The sequence below is a fragment of the Hemitrygon akajei genome, chromosome 26 (assembly GCF_048418815.1).
Source record: "Hemitrygon akajei chromosome 26, sHemAka1.3, whole genome shotgun sequence".
NCBI classification, from domain to species: Eukaryota; Metazoa; Chordata; class Chondrichthyes; order Myliobatiformes; family Dasyatidae; genus Hemitrygon; species Hemitrygon akajei.
Genome location: NC_133149.1, coordinates 13,245,533 through 13,254,818, shown reverse-complemented (window position 1 = coordinate 13,254,818; position 9,286 = coordinate 13,245,533). Strand labels below are relative to the sequence as shown.

At 44.2% G+C, this 9,286-nt stretch overlaps 1 pseudogene; it reads left to right on the top strand.

The window, feature by feature from the left end:
* Nucleotides 1-3,010: 3,010 nt before the first annotated feature.
* LOC140716754 (WD repeat-containing protein 1 pseudogene) lies at nucleotides 3,011-5,542 on the top strand (annotated as a pseudogene).
* The last annotated feature ends 3,744 nt before the right edge of the window (nucleotides 5,543-9,286 follow it).

Genomic DNA, 9,286 nt, shown 5'->3' with positions numbered 1-9,286 from the left:
GTAACGAGATGGGAAGTCGATTGGTGAGAGATAAAGGGCCAGAGAAGGGAGAATCTGATAGGAGAGGACAGAAGGCCATGGAAGAAAAGGAAGGGGAGGAGCACCAGAGGGAGCTGATGGGCAGATAAGGAGATAAGGTGAGAGAGGGAAATGGGAATGGGGAATGGTGAAGGGGAAGTTTGGTGGGGCGTGTGGAATTAGCAGAAGTTTGCGAAATCAGTGTTCATTCTATCAGGGTGGAGGCCACCCAGATGGAATATAAGGTTTTGCTCCTCCAATCTGAGTCTGGCCACATTGTGGCAGCAGAGGAGGCCATGACTGACATGTCTGAATAGGGATAGGAAGTCGAATTGAAATTGGTGGCCACCGGGAGATCCTTTTTCAGGCAGACGCTCGGTGAAGCAGTCTCCCAATCCACATCGGGTCTCACTGATATACAGGAGGCCTCACCGGGAGCACTGAACACTGAAGATGATCCCAACAGACTCACAGGTGAAGTGTCGCCTCACCTGGAACGATTGTCTGGGCCCTGAATGGTAGTGAGGGAGGAAGTATAGAGGCAAGTGTGGCACTTGTTCTGCTTGCAAGGGTAAGTGCCAGGAGGGAGATCAGTGAGAGGGAAAATGAACAAGGGAGTAGTGTAGGGAATGATCACTGTGGAAAGCGGGGGGAGGGAACGATGTGATTGGTGGAGGTATCCCTTTGGAGATGGCAGATGTTACGGAAAATTAGTGCTGGATGTGGAGGCTGCTAGGGTGGTAGGTGAGGAAAAGAGGAACTCTCTCCTTGGAGGAGTGGCATCAGGATGGGGTAAGAGCAGACGTGCGTGAAATGGAAGAGATGCGGTTGAGGGCAGCATTGATTGTGGAGGAAGGGAAGCCCCTTTCATTGAAGAAGGAGGACATCTCCTTTGTTCTGGAATGAAAAGCCTCATTCTGAGAGCAGATGTGGCGGAGACGGAGGAACTGAGAGAAGGGGATGGCGTTTTTACAAGTGATAGGGTGGGAAGAGGTATACCAGTAGTTCATGTGAACTGTTGTGTCCGTGGACTGGACTGTTGGGTTCGTGGACTGGACTGTTGGGTTTGTGGACTCTGGACTGTTGGGTTCATGGACTGGACCGTTGGGATCATGGACTGGACCGTTGGGTTCGTGGACTGGACTATTGGGTTCGTGGACTCTGGACTGTTGGGTTCATGGACTGGACCGTTGGGTTCGTGGACTCTGGACTTTGTCAGTCTGATGGATTTTATATTCTGGGTTTTTGCCCATTCTTTCCTGTTTTGTATTTGAGCGGGCAGAGGGTGGTGGGGGCATTTGGGGGTTGATGTTCTTGTGTTTTGTGCAGGGGTCGGGGATTTGGGAGGGGTTGATTATTGTGTTGCTGTTCTTTTTTCTGCAGGGGGATGCGTGCATGGGTTTGATCTTTCTCTTTCAACAACCTCCAAGTTTTTTCGTTTTGTGGCTACCTGGAGAAGATGAATCTCAGAGTTGAATACTGCATACATACTTTGATATTAAGTGAAACCTTTGAACCTCAGCGCGTGTTAATTCTCCCTCTACTTGTGCAGCCCTTCATTTTGGATGGTTTCAAGTCTGACCTCAGGCTCTACATCTTGGTTACTTCCTGTGACCCTCTGCGGATATATTTCTACAATGAGGGCTGATCCGCTTTGCCACTACAAAGTATTCTGAACCCACCGAAAAGAATTTAGTAAGTGACACATTGACTTATCTTTAGGAGATACAGTTAATTCTGTGAAAGTATGATTCTACTTTTATAAGAGGTTAATTCTTACCGAACTCACCGTTGTATGGAAGTAATAGACTTGGGTGGGACCTTGCTGTTACGTTCCCAACCCCAGCCAATAGCTGTATTGTATTTATCTATACAAGAGCATTAGAGATAGGAGCAGAATGGGCCATTCAGCCCATCGTGTCTGCCATGATTTCATCATGGCTGATCCATTTTCCCTCTCAACCCCAATCTCCCACCTTCTCCCTGTAACCTTTCACGCCCTGAGTAATCAACAGTCTGTCAACCTCTACCTTCAATATACCCAATGACCTGGCCTCCACAGCCCTCCATCTGCACAATTAATTCCACAGATTCACCATCCTCTGGATAAAGAAATTCTCCTCATTTCCATTCTTTCTTTTCTTTTTCAATATTTTTATTGATTTCTTACAAAAAAGAATACAGAGTACAGGAGGATATATATCATATATCAATTATAATATATTTGAATCACACTTATAGTCTCATTACCCCATATTCACGTAAATTAAATTGAATCGTAATATTGAAAAGTAATAATTTTATTATACAAAAGAAATCTGAACCCACTACCAAGAAAAGCTGTTTGGTAAAGAAAGAAAAAAGGAAATAAATTCCTTACCATCTAGTAAAACATATTATTAGCCAACATCTGTACTTGATAACAAATCAAAGATTTTGAAAATAATTCAAAAAAGCTCCCCACAATGTTAGAAAGTCTTGTCTTGATTCAGAAATTGAACAACAAACCTTCTCTAAATTTAAGCATGCCATAACATCGCTTAGACATTGAGCATGAGTAGGCGGAGCAACATCCTTCCACCTAAGCAACAATGCCCTCCATAGGGCCCACATGACTAAAGATAAGCTGTCTTGTTTTTATTCGGAGATATTTCGCTATTGTGATAGATGTAACAATGGAGAAGCTTCATTAATTCATATGTTCTGGACATGCCCGAGTCTTAAAAAATATTGGAAGGAAGTATTTCAAACTTTTTCTGTACTTTTTAAAGTAAAGTTTAAACCAAACTCTTTGACTGCCTTATTCGGTATTGTTAGAGGAAGAGATATTATCTTGGAGACACCTGATTTGCACATCTTGGCTTTTATTTCTCTTAGAGCTAGGAAGGCATTGTTGCTCCTCATCTCCATTCTAAATGAATGTCCTCCTATTCTGAGGCTGTGCCCTCTGGTGCCGGAGTCCCCCACCATAGGAAACATTCTCTTGGAGCGCTTGTTTCTGGGTTTGGTGTGCGCTCGCTCCCCACTCTGCAAACTTGCGGGGAGGGAAAGCCGGCCAGCAACGTGGAGTGGAGTGGAGTGGTTGTTGCAGAGTAAAAGAGTGCGTTAGCGGCGGTTTGCGCTACTCTTCCTTTCCGCTGTGTTCCGGGCCGGCGAGCGGCTGATCGTGTGACGATGCCTTACGAGCTGAGTAAAGTGTTTGCATGCCTCCCTCAAGTGGAAAGAGGTGTTTCAAAAGTTCTTGGAAGTGATCCTGAAGGAATCAACTTTCTTTACACCAATAACAAAAGTGTCATCATAAGGAACATCGAGAATCCAGGAATTGCAGATATATTTACTGAACATGCTCGTCAAGTTCAAGTTGCCCAGTATTCACCCAGTGGATATTACATTGCTTCAGGAGATATTTCTGGAAAAATTAAAATTTGGGATACTACCCAGAAGGAACATTTGGTCAAATATGAATACCAACCATTCTGCGGCACAATCAAAGATATATGTTGGTCTTCAGATAATCAAAGGGTTGGAGTTGCTGGAGAAGGCAAGGAAAAGAATGCTGGAGTCTTACAATGGGATACAGGAACTTCATCTGGGAACGTGACAGGACATAGCAAGGTCATAAACAGCATCTCTCTTAAACCAAGTCGCCCATTCCGCACTGTGACTGGTAGTGATGATTATTGCTGTGTGTTCTATGAAGCATATCCTGTGAAGTTCAAGTTTACAGTCAATAGCCACTCAAAGTTCGTTAACTGTGTGCGATACTCTCCTAAGGGAAAATTGTTTGCTTCAGCTGGTGCGGATGGGAAGATTTTTCTCTATGATGGGAAAGATGCAACTCAGTTAAGTTCTCTTGGACATGATGAGGCCCACAGTGGAGGTATATATGCTATTAGTTGGAGTGATGATGAAAAATATCTCCCTTCTGCCTCTGGTGATAAGACTGTTAAACTATGGGATGTTGAAACCAATACTGCAGTGACAACATTTAACATGGGATCTGTTATACTAGACCAACAATTAGGTTGCATGTGGCACCCAAAATATCTGCTGAGTATTTCACTTTCTGGATATATCAACTATCTGGATACAGCAAATCCCAACAAGCCTCTCTGTGTTATCAAGGGACACTCCAAGTCAATTCAGTCTTTGACTGTTCACACTGATGATGGGAAGCTATCTATTTACTCGGGCAGCCATGATAGTCATTTAAATTACTGGGATGCTCCATCTGGAGAGAATGATGCTTTTTCAGGGAAAGGCCATACCAATATGGTGTCATCTATGATGATCAATGATGCAGGTGAACTTGTCAGTTGTGGTATGGATGATACTGTGCGTTACACCAAATTGATCAACAAAGAGTACAATGCTGAAAATACAGTAAAGCTGGATATCCAACCCAAGAAATTAGCAGTTGGCCCTGGTGACTATACAGTGGTTACTTGTATTAACCAGATTATACTTCTGAAGAACAAGAAGTAAGTTTTTACTGTTGAAAATCCTGGTTACGACCCAGAATCTGTGTCAATTCATCCTGGAGGAGTAACTGTGGCTGTTGGAGGAAATGATAGCAAAGTACACCTATATTCTATTGAAGGAAACACATTGCAGAAAAATGAAAAAGTTTTGGAGCTTGATAGCAGAGCACTTGTTATTGATCTATCTTATTCACGTGATGGTGCGACCCTTGCTGTCTGTTCTGGAAATAAAGTAACAACATTCACGGTTGGAGATGATTATAAGCAAGCAGATGAATTCTATGGCCATCATGCTAAAATTATCTGTATCGGATGGTCTCCAGACAATGAGCACTTTGCAACTGTTGGAATGGATGGATTGGTCTTTGTTTGGAATCTGGAGGATTCAACTAGAAAAATCAAAATCCCAGATTCTCATCGATTGTATCATGTTGCCTGTGTTGCTTGGATAGATGAACATACTTTGGTGACAACATCCCATGATGCTTCTGTAAAGCGGTGGACCATCACCTACAACTGAACAAGCTGGTGTATTTTGGGAGGGTGCCTAGAATTTCAAGGACTGGGGTTGCTGCTGTAGAAACTTAGGTTGGAGCAAAATATTTCTTTGCCCAGTGGGCCCACATCACAATCTCAGTTCTAATATACTATGTTTGGAAAGCTTTAGCAGAAATAAATTGGCACGCATAAAGCACTTGTTAACATAATCTCTGGAGTTTAGTCTTGTATGTTCAACAATCCAGAGGCAACAGCCTTATTTTTATTCCTATCACCCCTACTTGCAGCTTTTTTTTTTGTTGAAGACCAGATCCATGACGTATTGAATTAAATTGACAGTGTCAAACTACAACTGAAGAATATTTCTGTATAGTGGCAAGATAATATGTGATTGGAATTGATGCAAGTGCAGCTACTGTATATTGTACATGTTATTTCTTTTGCTTTTGAAATCTTTACTGCACATTTATTGCCTCAAATGTTCTCCAGATCAGAAAAATACCTAATAAACTATTTAATGCTTTAAGAATTCAAAAAAAAGGAAACATCCTCTTCACTCTAGCTACACCTTTCAATATTCAATAGGTTTCAATGAGATCACCTCTCATTCTTCTAAATTCTAGTGTGTACAGGCCCAGAATCATAAGCTCTCCTCCAATGATACACCTTTCTTTCCTGTAGTCTTTATTGTGAACCGCCTCTGAACCCTCTCCAATGTCCGCTCATCCTTTCTTAGATAAGGGCTCACAGTTCTCCAAGTGAGGCCTCACCAGTGCTTTATAAAGCCTCAACATTAATTCCTTGTTTTTATATTCTAGTCCTTTCGAGATGAATGCTAACATTCCTCACCACAGACCCAACCTGCAAATTAACCTTTAGGGAATCCTGCATGAGGGCTCTCTTGTCCCCTTGCACCTCAGATTTTTGGATTTCTCGCCCACTTAGAAAACAGTCTACACTTTTGTTCCTTCTGCCAAAGTGCATGCCCATAAACTTCCCGACACCGTAACTGTTATACTCTGTTCTGTGTCGGTTTCTTTGCCTATTCTCCTTATCTGTCCAAGTCCTGCAGACTCCCTGCTTTCTCAACACTACCTTCATATCGTCCACAAATTGGCCACAAAACCAACAACTGTCTTCTGAATCACTGAAATACAACATAGAAAGAAGCAGTCACTCCCTGCCCCCAACACCGATCCCTGTGGGACACAAGACCGGCAGCCAACCAGTGGCTACTGTGAATGCCTGCACGAAAAGGAATCTCAGGCTAGATTCTGGTGATAGATTCGGACTTTGATAATAAATTTACTTTGAAATTTGAACTTTGAAGATTTTATGAGATTGTCACGTGTACATTGAAACATATATTGAAATGTCTTGTTTGCCTCAAATTAAATCAGCGAGGGTTGTGCTGGGCTCGGGCGGTGGGGTGGGGATACATCTCTAACAACAGAGGTGCTAGGAGCTCTTTCCTTCCACCAGCCTGCAGGTCACCCTTGGGCAAGGTGCAGCACCTACTTAGCCCCCCGATCAGGGTCATGTGGACCCATTGGGCCAGGTGGTGGGTGGTCATATGAGTAGCTGATGTACATCATGTCCTTATTCGGGCTGACTTAGAACTACAAAGATGTCTGCAGTGTCATCACCTCTGGTTCCTCCCTGAGCTTTTGTTCCTCTTCCGGGTTCATGAGTTCACATTATGGTTAACTCTTTACATACCAAAGGGTTGATTCTATGAAATTATGGCTCAGATTATTAAATTTGGCTCCTGGAATACAAATGGTTTAAATCATCCGATTAAACGGAAGAAGACTTTTAAAGTATTCCAAAGACTGAATGCTCGTATTATTTTTGTACAAGAAACTCAAGTGAGGAAAGAGGATAATCAGCGTTTTGGAAGGAACAACAGTTTCACTCGAATTCGAATTCGCATGCTAAAGTGAGAGGAGTTTCAATTTTTATTGATTCCTCAATTACATTTGTTCATCATGATACTGTTTCCGATCCGAATGGCAGATTTTTGTATATTACTTGGTTACTTTGTAATAAAAAGTGGTTATGTCTAATGTTTACACTCCAAATGTGGATGATCCCAAATTTTTTAAGAATTTGTTTCCTGCTTTCCCTGATCTAAATGAATATATGCTGATAATGGATGATGATTTTAATTGTTCTCTGAATCCCTCGATGGATCGATCCATATCTACTCAAGCCTTACCAAACAAGTTGGCTACTCTTATCAATTCCTTCATGAATGATTCTGAAATTTTGGATATTTGGAGATTTCTACACCCCAAGGATAAAGTGTTTTCTTTTTTTCACATGTTTATCATTCTTACTCTAGAATTGATTACTTTTTTATTGACTCTCGTCTCATCCCATCTGTGATTGACTGTAACTATGTGTTAAGGATCCGGCCTGAACACTGGGTCGAAGGGCCTCTGCTGGTAGCCCTGGACCATGACAGTCTTTAATTTCTGTTTTCTTTCACCTGGCCATGTGGGTTTTGGCCCAGCCCCTTTCCTTTTGGACTTTCTCCAATTACCTGCTTGTCTCCTCACTTGCACCCACCTGTTTCTAATTTTCACTCATTACCCTGTCCATTTAAACCCTGCCTTGACTCACATTCTCTGCCAGTTTGTCCCAGCTCTGACCTGTGTCATTGCGACAGCTGCCAACTGATTTTGCCTGATTCTGTGTTTTTGGATTTTGCCTATTCTTGGACCTGATTTTTGCCCGTGCGCTCTGGATCGTCTACCCTCGCTGGACTGCCTTTCCTGGGTAAGACCTCTGCCTGCCATTTTGGAATCGTGCCTGCCTCCTGTTTTTGAAAGACTGTTACCTTTGTGCTCCCTAGTAAATCCTGGTAAAAGAGCATTCATTGGTCTGTACTTGAGTCCCACCGTAACCTGACAGAATGAACTGGCCAAGATGGACTCAGCAGACCCCAACCAGGTGTGTGAGGCCCTCTCCCAACAGGGCGTGTTGTTAGGGAGACATGAAACACAGTTCACCTCTATCAACCAGTCGATGGAAGCCTTCTCCGACACTCTGACCAGCATAGCCTCCCGGCTACAGCAGATTCAGCTGGCGCTGAGCTCTAACCCGCCTTCTGTTGCGGCACCATCAGCCCCACAGACCCCAACCCAACCAGCCCGAGAGCCCCGTTTACCTCCACTTGAACTTTACAATGGTGAACCAAGCACCTGCAGATCCTTCCTGTCTCAATGCTCGCTGGTTTTTGAGCTGCAGCCCGCTACTTTCCCCACTGATTGATCCCATATTGCTTATGCTATCACACTGCTGTCGGGAAGAGTAAGAGAGTGGGGTACGGCTGTGTGGGATAGCAGAGCCCCTTTTTGCCACACATTTAAGGACTTTTGTGAGGAGATGAGAAGAGTCTTTGACCATTCCCAGCAGGGGTGAGAGGCAGCAAGGGAGACATTGCAAGTTCATCAGGGTAACTGTTCTGTTTCCAACTACACCATTCAGTTCCACACACTAGCCGCCACTACCAACTGGGATTAGGTGACCCAATCTGACGTGTTCCTCTATGGGCTGAGCGAAGAGGTTAAGGATGAACTAGCCACCCGCGACCTGCCTGCCGGATTCCAAGAGCTGGTCGATTTGGCCATTAAGATTGACAGCCGCATAAAACAGCGTCAGCAGGAAAGTGATATCCGGGGGGGGGGGGGTCATGAAGAACCACCAGGGGGCGTCTGACATCTTCCCAGCCCGCACCCAGATCTCCTTCCCCGAGTCCTCAGTCACCCCCATCCAGCCCAACGGAGCAGATTGATTGTATCCGTCTGTCTCCTTCGGAAAGGAGGAGGAGAGTCAGTACCAACTCCTGTCTGTATTGTGGTCAGGCTGGTCACTATGTATCTATCTGTCCCGTAAAAGCCAACGCTCACTCGTAAAGAGGGGTCTACGGGCGAGCAGTACTTCCTTCCCCCGGTTCCCCGTCACGCGAACCCTGCTACCTGCTTTTATACTGGCTGAAGGGAGGAGACACACCGTTTCAGTTTTTATCAACTCCGGGGCTGAGGGAAACTTTATCAGTTCCAGTTTTGCGGCCAATCTCGGGATGCCACTCTCCCGTCTGAAGCAACTCCTGGAGGCCAGCAGCTTAACCAGAGTGAAAATTGCCATGGTTACCCACTCTACAGCTCCAGTGAGTCTCCTCATTTCTGACAATCACCAGGAGAGCATTGCTTTTCATGTAATAGATTCCCCAAAAGCTGAAGTTGTGTTAGGCCACCCATGGCTAGCTCAGCACGGTCCACACA